Source organism: Hemiscyllium ocellatum, chromosome 3, assembly GCF_020745735.1.
Source record: "Hemiscyllium ocellatum isolate sHemOce1 chromosome 3, sHemOce1.pat.X.cur, whole genome shotgun sequence".
Classification (NCBI taxonomy): domain Eukaryota; kingdom Metazoa; phylum Chordata; class Chondrichthyes; order Orectolobiformes; family Hemiscylliidae; genus Hemiscyllium; species Hemiscyllium ocellatum.
Window position 1 is genome coordinate 115,807,929 of NC_083403.1, and position 18,440 is coordinate 115,826,368.

Sequence of the window (18,440 nt, forward strand, 5' to 3'; positions counted from 1 at the left end):
TACTGAATTCATCACTGTATCAGAGCATACCCCAGAGGTTTATTGCATATTCATTAAACCTTATCTCTACAACCCTCTAATTCTAGCCTCTAATGCATTTGTATTTTAATTGCTCTACCTTTGGTGGCTATGCTAAAAGCTAGCCAGGGCTCAGACTCTGGTAATCCCTCCCTCCAACATAACTAATTCATTTTCATCTAACCTAATATCTCTTAATCTAACTAAAGGAATGCATTCTTTTTAATGCTCCTGTGAAGTACTTTGTGATATTTCATTCCATTCTGGACCATTATTATAGTTCTTCTTGTTGTCGCTTCACTGCAGTGCAAAATTACTCTGCAATATGAACATCAAAGTAATATCTGTTTTTGTGCGGTCCACCGGACCCTGAAGATAAACTGTATTTGTCCACTGATTTTCAGTCCTGTGCCTTTCAGTTCTGATTTATTGTATTTTAATTTCACCAATCCTCGTAAATATATGTTGTCAGTGTCCTGTAAGCAACCTGCTGCTTTAATGCAAAAGACCAACCAAATGTCTTTGAGTTAAAGACCTAGATCAATTCTATTGATTCATTTCCTTTTTGAATCTTTCCTCTGTGCACTGCAGTGTTGCTTCCAGAGCACTTAAAATCCTACCTTGTGAATGATGTTCCGCATTCAGCTCAAGTTTCTTATTTCTGCTATCACCAATTAGCAGGAGCGATTGGCAGGGAGGCAACTAAGGACAGCGACAGAAGGAACATCATAGAAGAACAGATTTACTGGACTGTGACAAGATCTTGAAACCTGCAGTTTAATTATGGCAGATGTGCTGCAGCATTCTACTGAACTAAGCATAGCAGGATGTGCTAGTCAAAAACAGTAATTACAGACAGAAATGATACAACGCAAGCTAAGTAAGAAAAAACGCATCAAAGCATCTTTAACACAACTTTAACCTAAGCAATTATTTACTCATTGACAGATCTCATGTTTTATTTACAACACACAAGGAATTAGTTGATTTACTTTCTGGAAGTTGTGCTGTCGACTATTGCATTCTTCACTAACATTGCCCCCGCATTAACCTCTGGCACCTATCCCTTCACAGTCCGTTAGCAAACATAAATACATCACATTGCTCTTTTCATCAAGAATATACCAACAATGCGGAAATTTGATAACTGATTTCCTTCGACAGATGTATTCCAAATGGAAAACAAGTATTGCATTAGGAGCAGCTGACACAAATTTAATTTTGAGAAGGTTGCAAACTATTTAAATTCTATGAAAATAACTTTCAAATGTGCTACTCACGTATCATATTGTTTATTGCAAAATTGTGCTACAGTGCAATTTATCACAAGCACTGAGTCTGATGATGTGAAAAATTGATCAAAATACCCTTTGCCTCGAGTTACACCATCATTTGTAATCTTCAAGAACAGAGACATCATGCCAGACAGGGAAAGTCATCAGTTGAGATACATCAGTTCCTGCGTCAGGCAACTGTCTGTGTGGAGTTTGCATGTTCTCCCCGTGTCTTGCATGGGTTTCCCCCAGGCGCTCCGGTTTCCTCCCACAGTCCAAAAATGTGCAGGTTAGGTAAATAGGCCAACTAAATTGCCCGTAGTGTTAGGTGAAGGAGTAAATGTAGGGGAATGGGTCTGGGTGGGTTGCACTTTGGCGGGTCGGTGTGGACTTGTTGGGTCAAAGGGCCTGTTTCCTCACTGTAGGTAATCTACTCTTATACTGCAAAAGTTTCACAGTTTGTGAGATTAGAATGAACAGAATAATCGAAGCAGGTCATTCTTTGGTCCCCTCGCCCAGGAAAAAGGGCACCGGTCACTTTATAACAATATTCATGAGATTTTTTTTCCTTTCAAAGTGAAGTTACTTTGTTGCAGAATTTCGCCTCATGCCTGTTTTGGTACAAGAATAAGTTGACTGCTGTCACAATACTGTGGAGCTTTCAGGCTTTCTGGAACAACTGTTGTCTGCTTACAATCTTTTTGTTCCCAAAGTCACAAATTTGAATAAATGGAAACAGATTTAAGGTCCAAAAGGCTAATACAGAGAGAGAGTAAAATCGCACATGTCAATAAATCTTGGCAAGAAGTAACAATTCAAATTGTGTTTGGAATTTCCCTCAGACTGCAGACCCAATTAGACAAAAGAATTGGGTGTAATAAATACTGTAGAGAAAACTATGACTTTAGTCTAAAACAGACGACAGTGAATCAATAACCCATGTTACTTCTCTCCTGGTTTTTACTTTAATCGACTTCAATGGTAATAAAAATCGAGAGAGATATAAAACAAACTGTCAATTTGATTATCATCAGTGTTCATCTATCCCGCCAACTTAGAAAGTTTGGAACGTTTCTCTTCACCCCTTACCCCACCATATGCCTCCTCCCAAACAACCTAACTTCAAAAATGAAGTTTTTATTTTTATCCTCTTGTTATAATGAATCAAAAAGCTAATTTCATTGGCTCTGCATTTAATGCAACAGTTTGGCAGTGTTAAATTTTGCAGTCCATGACTGATATACTATTGATGCATCTGGAGTGGTCAGATGCAGCCAACAGTTCTTAAGTGGTCAGTTTATGGTTTGATCTTAGACAGAAGTGCAGTTTTGATTCACTGTCATGTGTTTTTAAAAATGGTTAGATCTGCTGCGTGAAAGCTATGCCTGATGGATTCTGATAACATTGCGAATACTTCCACACTGCATCATTGATGAGCACTCAATCTTCACTGCTCATGAAATAGTTTTCACCTTCAAAAGAAGCCAAAGAGAATTTTTAAAATGTCCTTCTATGTTTCCTTTGAGCTCTTCAGTTTAAAGAACTGAATGGACACTGGGTTTATATAAGGGATGATCAGGGTCTAGAAATCAGAGGTTTGATACAGTGCTAAATACTGGATTTCAAGGGGGTCCCAGGTTTGGACATCAGTGGCCACCTCATGCCCCATTGTCGCGACTGTTGCATTATATATCTGCAAGGAGGTGCCTGAAGACCTCGGACTCAACCTGCAAGTTTTTGCTTTGTTAACAGTACCATCTCCTTTTTTTGTGCCAGGCAATCCATGGGGTGCATGGAATGCCTGACTCTGGAAAGCAGCCACATTCCAGATTCAACACATTCCTGGCTATCTCAAAGAAGTGGTACCTAACAGCTGCACCAGCCCAGTGAAGCCCCCTCTTACAGGCTGTTGGCCAGTCCCTCTGTTGTGTGTGGAGCCCAAAGGCACCTCAGTGGAAGAGGGCACATTGCTATGACTGCTTCGGGCCAACACTACAATGAGGCAGAGGAAGTGGATGCATGAAAATTGCATGGCCTCTTTAATTCCAATCTGCACAATTCCTGGAAATTCTTCAGTGGCATTCCCTTCCAAGTCCCATTTCTTCCATCCCTGTCACCCAGCAAACCACACAAAATCCATTTTTAACCTAATTTGTCAGAGGAACAAAATTGAAAAAAATTGATCAGTTTAAAACTGCAGAGGAAAAGAATCAGCTTGAATTTCCAAAGAAAATGTAATGGCTGTGGGATAACATTGAAAGGTTGGTGAAAGTGTTCAAAATGCTCAAAATGTCCAGCAGCATCTGTGCTAAAAGGAAAAGACTAGTAATGCATCATCACAACTAATGCAGATCAGAAACTGAAGCATTGACACTGTGACCCTGTAGCTAATAGAGTTGAAGCCGAACATACGTGATGGGAAATTATGTTAACTTTATGTATAGCTTACTGTGAAAGGAAGTAAAACCAGATTTCTGACTGGGCAGATGCCTGTTGCTAAGGACCATTTGATGTCTGTGGTTACAAAAAGCATTAAAATAAAACTGATAAGAGAAACAATGGAAACAGATGCCTCCAGTTTACATGACCCTTGGAATCTCAAGGTCATGAGGGTCTGAGGCAGGAATATGTCATCTAACAGTCTGGAAGGTTGGAAGAAGCATCAAATAAGGGACATGGGGAGTGACAACTCAAGAGGCACCATTGCAAAAAGGGGACACTGAGTTCAGAGAAGACTGTGACTTGTCAGATCCAACCTGGCCAGTTCAACACACACGACTAATATTAAAGTTCAAGTCATGATGCTTACAGTGTAGCAAGTAGCAACATAAAGTAATAAGTTAAAGATATGTGCATTAAGATTAAGTTGTACAGGACTGTAGCTTGAATGCCTTTTTCTCTATCACACCAACTGATGCCTTAGTGCAAAGGTCAAAAACACTTACTCTCTGCAGAGAAGGTCTCTGGTCTGCCTTCTAGCAACTTCTGTTTATGTCCCAGATTTGCATCATCTGCAATACTTCGTTCTTGTGTTAAATACTTAATGCTGGATATTTTTTAACAGTGGTTAATTTTAATTGAAAATGAGAAAATACTTAACACTCAAAGCCAAGTGCTATTTTCCTGTTGAAGCTCACAGAGAAATGGCACATGAATGCCAGTGAATTGGTTGGTTCTAATTTATGGTAAAATTTTACTATCTTTACTCTTGGAAGAAAAATAAGAAGCCGTGTGCCAATAGAATATGTCATCGTGAGGTGAGTTCAAAACAATAGGATTATTGTTTGCAGTACCTCCGAGATTCAAGTCTTTTGGATGTTGCATCTGGTTATCACATAAGGTCAAAGTAAAAAAGCAGAGCTGGCTGAATAATACAAACAGTTATGTTTATTACTTGACAAAGCCCTGGTTAAAAAGTGTATTGTACCTAAAACTGAAATTTTTGATGAGCTTCATAAACAGAAAAAACCTATATACAACAATTCAAACTTTACTAAAGATGGAGCAATTGATAATCACATGTCCAAGGTTTAACTTCATTTTCCTTCATGTTACTTTGGATTCATTTTGTTAATTGAATCAATTGTTTATACAAACATTGATTAAGATCTGGAACTTATCCCCCCTCTTCCTGAAATTGTGACAGACACAGAATCAATTTAAATTTCAAAAGGAAATTGGATAAGTACTTGGAGAGGAAAAGAAGAGAAAAATGGATGGCCATATAATTGCATACCTGTATTTGACACAAGCCTGGCCCCACCCTTTTTATCCATTACTATTGATATATCTTTCTATTCTGTCTCCCTCCTGTGCTTATTTAGCTTTCTCTTCAATGGTTCTGTGTTATTCATCCCAACTATTTCATGTGGTTGTGAGTTCAACATTCTTAGGACTCACTACTTGGGGAAAATCTCTCCTGAATTCCCAATTGGATATTAGTAAATACTTTATATTTATGTCCCTTTGTCTGGATCGTGCATTTCTAATTTTTTTACAAATTTTTTCATGATTGTTCTCTTTGCTTTCCAAGTACTTAGTGAATTATTCTTTCTTCCAATTCAATTATGCCTTTTACTTCTTTATCTGCTCATGGTGCATTGTGACTAGATTGTCCTTGATTTTTAGAAGGCTTAATTTCTTCCAAGTGCAGTTGATAATTTTTCAAATGTTATCCATTATTTTTCTATTTCTTTACAAATACAGTTTTCCATTTTATTTTCTGCAGTTCCATTCTCATTTTCTTAATATTAACTATTTCCAATTTATAACTTGGTTCATGTTTAATTATGTCTTTTTAAAATCTTTATCTTAAACCTTATTATATTGTGATCCCTTTTGCCCAGATGTTCCCCAGCACATCTCTTATGTGTTCAGGCCTAATTCTCATTCTTAGATCTAAGAGTGCTCTATTTCTTGTTGGAGGAAATATAAAGACTGGCACACAAAACTGGATTCACTGAGGTACTACACCCTCTTCTTGCTGTTTTATTAGAAGTAGTTAAATTAAAATAAACTATTATTCCAAGTGTTTTGCCCATCTCACATTTGCTTACGTTATTTCTTCCTCCATCTCTCTTTCCACAATGGGGCAGTCTATATACTACTCCTATCCACATGATCAATAACCTTTTAATCTTTTATTTCAGTCCATTTCAACTCTATTCCTAATTATTAGTCGCATTCCTTTTTCATTTATCATTATGTTATTTCAAATTTGTACAGATATCCCTGCCCTAGCCCTTCACCTTCTATATCCTTGTGTTATTTCCACAGGTTTTTGTCAAACCTGTCCTGTTTATGGTCCTATTTTAGTTATTCTAATTACATCTGATTTTCTGCTTACAGTTCCTCCAGGTTTATTTTATTTTTGTGCTTTGATTTTTACCTTCAGTTGTTATTCTTTACATTTTAGTGTACCAACCCTTTACATTACTTTGACGTGACTGCCATCTCATCTACTTTTATTTCTCCTTTGCACCGAGGGAATATTTTCTCCACATGGGTTGGAGTGGATCAGCTCTGAGATTTACTTTTGACAGTTTCAACTCAAACCCTTTGCATTAAGGTTTAAATCATACTCAATAACTTGGCATTTATGTATAAGAAAAACATAGGAAGTAGGAGAAAAATCTTATTCTGCTAAACTCATGATCAGAGTGATGCTGACATGTGGCGATGAAGGTGTAAAAGATTTCTTCTGAACTAGTATCTTTCAGGTAACAAATTAACCTAAAATAAAGTCTGTATTGAGAGACAGTTAGGCTGGATATCCTCCTTGTCAAACAATATATCTATCGAAAATATATTGCAATAATAACCTTAACCCTAACCCTATTCTAAGTGTAATGCAACTTCTGAAAGTTTAATATTGGAATATCTTCCCATCATTTTGGAATACCATAATCAGAGTGCAATTCCCAAGATGGATTGCCTTTGCAAAGAAAGCTGGCATTCATAAAATTGTCCCAAAGAGGATGACATACCCTCCCAAGAACAGGAAGCAAGAGACTTTGAGTCAAATTTCCTTGTTGACTCAGAAACTCTGATTTGTGCTTTTGTGCACCTTCTGAATTGAACAACTGACCCATGTGTAAATTTGTCTATAATTTTTGCCTTATTAAATAGGTGTTGGGTCCACAGTGCATCTTTGAACTGTAATGGCTGGTGCAGTTAGAAGATGTGTCTCAGATTTTCAACACAATATGCCAGTTTCCAACATTTTTTATAAGCCCCCAAATCTCACTGCTCATCTCCTCAGCTTCTACACAACCTCAGACCTGTCCAAACCCCTTAGAAACCGATGTCAGCCATGTCTGCACTGCCCCTCAGATCTCCCATGCACTCCCATTCTACCTCCATGTCTCCCTGTATCTGCTCACTCAGGGCGTACATAAAAGAAACAATTAGAAGCAATTCGATTACAATGGGGATTATTTAAAATTCATTGGAGCAAATTAAATATTAAAATTCCTTTAAGACCCAAGGTCTGAGCACACTGGGAGGACTTTTCCCCTCTCTGACCATGGCGAGACAAGTTATGACAAGGGGAACTAATTGAGTGAGTTAACTGTGGAGGGACACTCATCCACTTCTCACCACCTCACCAAGTACATTCTGAGGGAGAAAGTCTACCTGCCACCATTTAAAGCCTACTTAATATTGTTTACATGCAGCTTCCATAATCGCCTGCTTTGCCATTTGACAAGAAAGGTGGCTAGTTTCCTGGCTGGGTAACCAGCTATGGGGGTACTCTAATTTCCTTGGTATGAGGCATTTGAGGATGAAGAGCAAGGGATAGCTTCTGAAAGCCAGCTCCATTCCCTTGCCTTCAAGATGACTGACTTGATCCAGTTTGTCAACCAATGGTCTTTAGGATCTAGGAGCTTTCAGCCTCTGATTAGCCAGAAGCTTCTTGAGAACCAAGATGCCAGTGTTGAAATCTTCAATAGGCAAGAAACTCATCTTCAGATTTGATTGGCATGTAATAGATCATGTTGTCTCAATGGTGATATTGGCATGTTAATCACCACCTAACATGCCCTCTCCCAGTTTTGACTATCTTGCCAATAACCAGTCAAATAAGAAAGAGAAAAACTACACAGTGCAAAAAAAAACAATTTGATTCAGTTTGTAAACATATAAGAAACTACTTCAAGATCATAGTTTGTTCTGACAGTTTCTTTATTTCAATAATCGTTTGATCAATAGCCCACCTCCTACACTGGTGTTGCAGAGAAGAAAAACTTAGAAAAAAATCCAAGCATTCAGAATGGCTACTGCTGTCATGTCCAATTCTAAATGCCTAGAACATACAGAACAGAATGGTGTTCTATTTCAAGTTTGGTTCATTCTTGTCAATCAATGGACAAAATGAAGTGCGAAGTCTTTTGAAAAGTTCAAAAGCAGAGATTTTTTCAAAGCTGGACCTATCCATTGATCTAAAGCATAGCAAAAACATGATACCATATAAAGGCGTGTCATATTCATAACTTCGAATATGGGCTCCATTCAATATAGAATTTTCTGAAATTGCCATCTTGTTAAAAACACTAACAGTCTTCTCAGATGGTTGCTCAGGCTCAGGTGGCTACAAATCTCCAGAAGGTTCCAAATTGAAGAATCAATGGGGCTCCAAGATATAAACAATTTACAGACTTCACACCTTCTATTTTGTTTTCATTCATTCATGGGATATGGGGATTAGTTATCATTGAGACGGTAGTGATGAGAAATCTTCTGGAATAACTGCAGTCTGTTTGCTATTGCTCAGGCGATTATGAGCCACTTTTATGAACTCCTTCAAACCATGAGGTGTGGAGACATCCAGATTGCTGTGAGGAAGGGAGCTCCAGGATTCTGGCCCAGCAACAGTGAAGGAGTGGTAACACAGACTCAGGATGGTACATGGCTTCGAAAGGAACTGGCATATAGTGGCATTTCCATGCATCTGTTTAAGGTAGTGGCTGAAGTGCCAATCAAGCGGGCCACTTCATCAGGCTGGCAGTGAGCTGCTTGAATGTTGTTGGAGCTGCACCTATCCTGGCAAGTGACAGCATTGTTGTGGATTTACCCGAAACAGAAAAACCTTGAGCTGCCACCAAGAATAAATACAAAAAACTTTCCTGAAAAATTTGATCGACCTTGACTTGTATTAGGACTCATCACCTGCCGATGTTTCACCTGATAATGCTTCTTATTCTTTTGCACAAATGCTACGAATTCTCAATTATTGGAATATTGTAGCTGCATATATTTCAAACACAGATCATGCACAGACTTAAAAAATTCTGAAGTTCTCTGTTCACCTGTATCTACCTTGACGTTAGTCATGTATTATTTCTTCCTTTCCCTCAATTTTCTTCAACCAGATTCCATGTCCCTTTTTAGATTTACTCCCGTTGAGGGGTGTCAGTTTGTTTCATCCTGTGCTGATTTCATCAATCAAAACATGGATCCACTCTATGAATGCCGTTTACAAAAGAAATTGGGCAAAAGCAAACTCCTGCAGCTGTTAGTTAGACTCCCATTTTTAGGATTGAACGCAATGGTATTTATCATATCACCAGAGGGATGTTTCTGACCCTGATAAATTGGTCAGAGAGAGTAACAGATCAGGAGTTCACCTGTCCACTCCATTACCAAGTCAATCAACACATGGAGAAGAATAGTTGAGTTTACAACTCTTGACTTAAATGGCTGAATTTAATACCATTCAACAGCGAGCCAATGGCAACACCACCACGGCCATTTCTCAATTTCACCAGTGCGCTGGTTTCCGCATGGGACCATTGAATTCAACATAGAGTTCTTCCGCTGATTTCCAAGTAACAGCTGTCATCAGATGTGGAGCTAAAAACCCTCAGCACTCATCCATACAGCTCACTATCTCACTGGAACATATCTTGAATGTTAATGACCGCAAGATGTTGTGGTCATGACTTCTCCATGGATACCTGATATTGAAGTGAATGATACGCTGATTAACATTGCAAAGTACCTGCACAGGGATTAAGTCGTACCGTTGTGTGAGTAATAACCTGGCCTCTTGATGCTGAAATGGGCACTAGCGCATAGTTGATGCTCTGCATGAAGAAGCAATCAGCAAGTTCAATAAAACCTTGTTATCGGCATATTTGTTTCTGAGACTGGGTCCTTAAATGCACATAACAGGGTGTGAGGTTTTCCAAAGCCTCAGAGGCACTCTACAAGCCCACCATGCAAGGGAAAGTCTCAGTCCTGGCAGGATTGCTGTGGGAACCTGGAAAAGTATTTCAAATGTAAATAATAGAGCTGTGCCTACACTGGACTTTGCTGCCAGCTCAGGTCACATGATGACAAATGACTTCATGTTAATCCCTGGATAGTGTTAGTGAGTTACTTGCAATGTTTTGCAATGCTATTCACATATTGTTAGATGCTATCTCATCTTCAGTGAAATTCTGTTGCCAAGGACTACTGACTGTGTTTACATTCACCCTCTGATCCTGCACTGAAGTATAAAATTCAAACAAGCATTTTATCTGGAATAAGATGGCACCATTAGTTTACATGAAGGCTAAAAAATTGGATGCCCGATAATTTGGATTGAGATATTTCAAGGGCTTTATATAACGTTAGCTTATGATTAAAATATAAATGCTGGTAATTGCAATTTCCATTAGGCTGGCAAGTACAAAATACATTTTGAGTAATGTCAAATCTATTTAGTGCATTTCCTAAGTGAAATAATCCCATCTATAAATAATTCAAAATGCACTGCTGTAATCCTGCAATAATACCATAACTTTCATTAATTATTTGCAAGTTTGTAACAGAAACAACACACTCATTGCATCATCATAACAGGCTGCAAACAGTTATTTGTTCACTGGTGTTGAGGACATCAATGAAAAACAAGAGATGAGCACATTAGCCATGGAAACAACAACGCCTCACAGTATGAATTTTCAATTTGGGTTCACAAAGCTGAATGGAAACCATGAGGGTTTCCCAGAAATTGTAATATCAGATTTTTGACTGGCTGGACATACTACACACCATAAGCATTCTTTACTTTATGATCTTCCAATTGTTTTGGTAGATTAAAAATTTATTCCTGTCAGCATAAAATACTACCTGCAAAGTTAGCATACTATTCTTTAGGATGTCAGATATTCTCCTTTCGCAGATTGGACAAGTGTCACCAGGATTCTGTCAGTATTTGCTAAAATATCCACTGCAAGGAAAAGTTGAGGACAATTGCCTCACACAGCGAAATAGTTGCTAGACAAGCATTTATGGAGAAACAGTTGTTCTGGTCAACATTGTCACAAAACCTCAACTCTAAAATTGAATTGATATGACAGGCACTCAGAATACAATCAAAACTGGCATAACAAATTTCTATGATGCTTTGAAGATTAGTGTGAGTGACATCCATGATGTTATCAGATTAGCTCCAGTACGATGGACAGTGACCTGCAATAATTGCACAAGGTCCTTGACAATTGGCTTCAGACAACTTTCTTCAACCAACTCAAGCATAGTACTCTGTCAGGTTTCCCATGTCAATATGATTGCTGAACAATAAGAAGCATCTATTTCAGTTGTCATTGTAATCAGGGTGTTCTCTGTCTGTCAAACAGCACCACATAAATTCTATTTTGGTTTCCCTAACATGTCCAGAGTAAATAAAGTACTTGTCTGGTACAAAGCAAATATAGATTCAGATATGTCTCTGTTATACTGGCACCCTGATAAAATGTTCTTGGACTTTACCCTTGCTTTGTATTGTAATTGAAATTCCTCACAGTAACTAAAAGGATTTACATTTATAATCATTGTGGCAGATGGTGAAGTGCAAGAAAACCCATTTGGCTTTTTTGATACTGTGCTCTAGACTTTAAATTAAAATGTAGGGTTTTTTTTTTACCTTTTTTAAGTTCTTTGTCTGCAATAGAGATTTTTCAGCCTGGACACTTCTACCAATTTTTATAAATGTAATGGAATTCATAACTTGTAAATGCAGAAAGAATTGTCCTGATTGGAGGTTTTACTGTAGGCTTTACTTCAGTATTTTTGCAGCTGTTTAGCATTCTTTTCCATTATTGGGGTTTTGTACGAAATTCTTTTCTCTTGTCACAACAATGTTGTCAGATTGACACTCCTTATATGCAGCAAACAGAAAGGTGCCTAATCAGGGCAGTTGATTGTACTTTAAAAACTCAATGGTAACATAAAGCCATTTGTCTAAGTGTTCATTCTTGTTCTCGCCCTTAAGATGGGGTGGCATGGTGGCACAGTGGTACAGTGGTTAGCACTGTTGTCTCTCAATGCCAGAGACCTGGGTTCAATTCCTGCCTCAGGCAACTCCCTGTGTGGAGTTTGCACATTCTCCCTGTGTCCGCGTGGGTTTGCTCCAGTTTCCTCCAAAAATGTGCAGGTTAGGTGAATTGGCCATGCTAAATTGCCTGTAGTGTTAGGTGAAGGGGTAAATGAATAGGGGGTGGGTTGCACTTCAGCAGGTTGAAGTGCCTGTTTCCACACTGTAAGTAATCTAAAACTAGTAGTCACGTGATAGAAATTCCAGCACCAAAGTCTAAATCATTTGCTCTTCTATTCAGGAGCAGGTCAGCAGCTTATTGTAGGGACATGGATGATGTGTTTAAGTTCCAAATTCTTCTTAATACTGTTACATGATTAGGAATATTCTAATCAGCATCAAGATATAACCTTTTTAAGGAGAATCATTATGTTGTCTTTGAATCCTATTCTCTTGGCCTTGTGGCCGCTTCCATTTAGGTGGTGGTTCAGTAGTGAAGGCTTTGCTCGACTCACACTCAGGATTGTTTCTGAAATGTGACTGACATCACCAAGATACACACAATCCCATTTAAGTTTCAGCCTTGAGGCTTTACTTTTAAGGTAATCTAAAATAAAATTAATCAATTTACCAAACAGTTTATTCGGTGTGCATCCAAATATGTGCATGATATTTAAATATGGATAGTACTAATATTTCACACAACTGCACTTTGGGATTGTAATTTGTGTCATTTATTCACACAAACAGTTGACATATGATTAGTTTGATTAGATTCCCTACAGTGTGGAAACAGGCCCTTCGGCCCAACAAGTCCACAGCGATCCTCCGAAGACCAACCTACCCAGATATATCTGTACATGGATTTGAGGAACCTCAAAGACTCAATATTCACTTTCAGCATTATTAAAGAAAACCTATTTCATTATCATCTTAGATAATTATGGTATTAACACCTTAATTTACATGATAAGTAGAATAACATGACATGAAGTCTGTATGTAAAATAGCATCACAATAAACTTGTACAGTGTTTTATTTGTTGATAGATCTGTCGTCAGAACAGCCATTAACATTCATCAATGGCTCATGACTAATCAACCTCTTACTTGACACACCTATCACAGACTTAGAAGATTAAAGTCCTAATTGCATAGCTATCTTAATCTTTTAAAAATAACATTTACATTTCAGCTATAATTCTTTTTGCAGAGATTCAATGACCTATCTTCAATTAATCTTATTGCTGTTAATAGCATAGAACAGATTGCATAGGATTAGAAATTGAGTAACAAATTCAAAATCCAGGCCTCTGCCAGTAATATTCTGCACAAGTACTTTGGGAGAAGGGACGATAGGAATATAAGCACACACAACATAGGAATAGGAGAGGACCTCTTGATTCATTAAGTGTGTAGCGCCATTCAATAATTGAGATTCGATTCAACTTACCAACCCATTCCTCGTATCCCTGGACTCACAATAATGTTTTTAGCTAAGGATTTTTCCCTGCAAACATCAGGAGATTCAATGTTTGCTAGTACAGGAAGTTTCCAGAGCTGTGGTGGTCTCAATATCCCATCAATTATTGTCACAACTTCTCAGGAAATCTACCTCTTCTTAAACATTTGCTTGTGGAGTGTGGGCATTGCTTACTAGACTAGCATTATTGCCCAATTGTAATAACCTTGGGGAAGGTGACGGTGAGGTGCTTTCTTAAGAACATGCTGAGAACATTAGAGTAGAGGGAACCCCAAATTACTGTTAGGCAAGGAATTACAAGATTAGATTCTCACTTGTTGGAAATAGCCAATGCTTTGCACATGTATGACATGTATATTACTTGCCACCTCTCAGCCCAACTGTTGCCGTTGTACAGAACTTGCTACATGTGGACAGGGACTCTTTTCTTATTGGAGGGGTCATGAATGGTGCTAAGTATAGTGCAATCAAAAGTAAGTATCCTTATTTCTAATCTTATGATAGAGGGAAGATGAAGCATGGAGCTGAACCAGCTGAAAATGGTTTGGCCTAGGACTCTATCATCAAGAACTCCTACAGAGGTGTTCTGGAACTGAAATGATTGAAATGTTCAAACCTTTTTTTTTGCTAGGTATGATTTCAACCAGTGGAGAGTTTTCCCATTGATTTCCATTGGTTCCAGCATTGCCAGTGCTTCACGATGCCACACTCAGTCAGATGTTGCCTCGTTGTCAAGGGCAGTCACTCTCACCTCACCTCTGGAATTCAGCTCTTTTGTCCATATGTACTGAAGTGAGGAGCTGAATAACTATGGAAGAACCCAAACTGGGGTTCAGTAAGCAATTATTCAATTGCAAGTGTCACTTGATTTCACTGATGACCACTTCCATCACTTTTATGATGATTGAGAGTAGACTGATTTGGGAATAAGTAACTGGGTTGCATTTGGCCTGCCTTTTGTGCAACAGAGAAATCCAGGAAATTTACACATTATGTAGAGACTGGTGTTGTACCTGTGCTGGAACATCGTGGCTTAGGGTGCAACAGGTTCTGGAGCTCAAGTCGTCAGTACTATTGCTGGAATGTTGTCAGGGCCCATAGCCTTTGCAGTATCCAGTGCTCCAACCTTTTATTAATATCACTTGGTGTGCATTGAATTAGTTGAAGACCAGCATCTGTGATGCTGGGGACCTCTGGTGGAAGTTGAGGTGGATCATCCAATCAACACTTCTGGCTGAATATGGCAATATAAATACTTGCCTTTTTCAGATATGCTTGACCACTGCCATAATTAAGGATGAGGATATTTGTGGAGTTCTAGTTCCTATTAATTGTTTGAAAGTCCACCAGCACTGACAACTGGATGTGGCTGGACTGCAGGGCTCAGATCTGTTTGATGTGGGATTGCTTAGCTTTATCTATAACAACCCGCTTCCACTCTGCAGCACGCAAGTAGTCCTGTGTTGTAGCTCGGGTTGCTCACTTGGTTGAAAAATGTGTTGCTGGAAAAGCGCAGCAGGTCAGGCAGCATCCAAGGAGCAGGAGAATCGACGTATCGGGCATGAGCCCTTCTTCAGCATCTCCAGCATCTGCAGTCCTCACTTTCTCCTTGTTCACTTGGTTCCATGACAGTGAGGGGATGGCAAGCTGTAAACATGCAGATTGTGGCTGAATATAATTCTGCTGATTCTGATGGCCCACAGCCCTTTGCCCGAAACATCGATTTTCCTGTTCTTTGGATGCTGACCTGCTGTGCTTTTCCAGTATTACTCTAATCTATACTCTGATTTCCAGTGTCTGCAGTCCTCATTTTTGCCTAGAGGAGAACCTCCACCCCCCGCACGTAAAGCAGGAAAACCTAGGCATCGTCGCAAAGACAAACTCCAGGCCCACATGTCACAATTGTGACAAGGCTGGTCACTTTGTCCGGGATTGTAGCGGGAGGAAACAGAACAATGGCTAGCCCACTTGTCTATCAGAACTGCAGTAAAAGGGGCCGCTCTGAAGACACTTGTTGGGAAAAACATGGCAAACCGACAAACACTGAGAATACAGCGGACTATCATCCGGCTGTCCCCATGGGCACAGATGATAATGAGGGAGGAATTTACATGTCTGCACTGGTAGAAGGCAGACTGTGTGAGATGCTAGTGGACGTGGGAGCCTCCATATCTGCCCCTTCCCAGAACTAACAAAATGATTTACGTGAATGAGATTAATGGACAATGAACCCCTGGGTACTTGAATAGTAGAAATCAGTAACCTGTATATACCAGTGCGATTTTATGTATGTAAAAATAATGAAGGAGCTATTATGGGAAATGATTTAACAAAGGAGTACAACGTCCTTAGAAACTGTGAAAAGGGCAAATTAATCTGGCCCAGTCCAATGGGAGAAAGAAAAAAATGGGGACTTAAGTGAGCCACTTGAGCAGTATCCAAGTCTCCTACACTGTGGGACACGATTGGCAGCTAGAGGATAATGGCTTTGGGGCCATTTTCACCTCCATCCTAGGGGTATGGGTGGAGACTAAATTAGACACAGGCTTGATTAAAATCGACCCCGTAGTCGTGAGGGCCCGGAACACAGGCCGCACCGCCAATAGCCCATAAAACCTGAAGCCAGAAGGCGGTTATGGAAATTGTGAAAGGATTAGTGGAGACGGGAATTCTTTCCACACTAAGAGCACTACTAATTCCCCCACATGGCCGGTCACTAAACCTGATGGACGTTACTGTCTCAAAATTGATTATACAGCCCTAAACAGAGTCACTCCTAAATTACACCATATAGTTATCAGTCCATCCACAATCTTAAATGGGCTGTTCCCAATGCATAAAATCTTTACTGTGCTGGATATTGTGAGTGGATTCAACTCTATCCCCCTCCATCATGACTCCCAAAATAAGTTTGCATTTACCATCGGGGATAAACAGTGTACTTGGACCAACTTCCCCAGTATTCCATAATAGTCCAGCCATCTTTCACTGTGTAATGAGTGAGATACTCTGGGAGATCGACCTGCCCCGCGGCAGTACAATACTCCAATGTGTCGATGACATCCTCCTGCCGTCTGAATCCAAACCAAGACATCAGGAGGGACTATGCTTAGTCCTGAAGCACTTGCAGGACAAAAGGTTAAAAGCCAGCCCGAAGAAAGCCCAAATTGGGAACTTTAGTTCTTTACTTGGGACAGATGCTAGACAGTGCTGCATGGACTGTGAGTGTCGGTGAGCCTATTGTGATGAAAGGGAATACAGTCTTGCATGTCAAACAAACCCTCACAGAAATGTTAAAAGTCATGCATGGTTTCTAACAGGAGAAGGACAAAATGGGAGGTTGTTCTTTTGTCACCAACCAAATCCATTACCATTGTACGAGATACCCGGGAAAACACAGCGGAAGGGATGTTAGGCGATTGTGAATCACATGTGTGTGAGAATGTGGACAATAAAGTTGAGAAAAGTAGGATGAAGGATGTACCCATGGAGGCACCAGGTAAGACCCTGTTTATGGATGGCTCGCAGAAATATGTAGACAGTTTGCCACGAACGAGATGGGCAATAGTGAACGCAGAACTACAAGTTGTCCAAGTGGGGAGAATTGGGGGAGGCCTGTCAGCACAGGTGGCGGAGTAGGTGACCCTCACTCAAGCCTTCACGGAGGCAACAGGGAAGAGGGTTAACATTTACACTGATAGTAGATATGCGTTCAGGATTGGGGAAAATGGGGATTTGTCACCACAGGGGGCACCCCTATCAAGCATGGGCAGATAATAAAGACCTTACTGGAGGCCAACGAGCTCCCATCAGAGGCTGCAATGTTGAAGGTCAAAACCTACCAAAGGGAACCAGATAAACAGAATCCTAAGTGGCACATTTTTAAGGGGAAACCATTCATCGTCTACCACCTTTGCTGAGGATGGCCCCACAATAATCATTACCCAGTTGCACACTGATATCCTGAGAGTGAATGCGCCAGGAGGAAGGCGCAGGGGGAGAAGAGAAAGGTGTCTGGAGATTGAATGACAGGGTCCTGGTTCCCACGAACATCCAACATACTCTTATGCAATTCCACTATGGCATTTTCCATGTGGGGCGTGATGCTATGATAACCTGCATCAGGAAGGAATAGTGATTGAAGGGCATGTGCAGAGACATAGCTCGATTCTGACACTGCTGTGTGGTGTATGCCCAGCAAAACCCAGGCAAGCCCAGTACAATTAGAATTGGGCACCCAAAGGGGCCCTGGGAGCATGTACAGATAGATTTTATGGGATCTCCTCCCCAATCCCATGGGAAGATGTATTACCTTGTGATTATTGACCAATTCACCAGGTGGGTCAAGGCCTACCCTACCCTAACCAGAGCTGCTCAGTTAACACTGTGGCAAGGATTTCAGCTGTGGAGCTGATTCCCAGTTTGGGGGGGGTACCATCCCAGATTGACTCTGACCAGGGGACCCATTTTACTGGAAGAGTTGTAAAGACCATCAGTCAGCTGATGGGCATTAAACAGAAATTTCACACACGCTACTATCCACAAAGTTCTGGCATGGTGAAGCGAATGAACAGAACTCTTAAACCTCCCTTGCTAAGGCCATGCAGGACTCTGACAAACGCTGGACTGAGGTCCTGCCTGCTATACTCACGCAACTCTGGTCCATCACAAGCTGGTCGACTGGTTTTACCCCTTGAGTTGATGACAGGTAGGGCAATGCAACTTCCCGAGTCCATCAGCATGGGGGGTTCCGATGCTGGCCCTTTCTGTGATAGAATACGTTGCTATGTGCTTGGACTGAGCACTCAGCTGAAGGAGATGGGGAAAACTGTTAGGGACATACAGGAGGGTTGGGATGAACT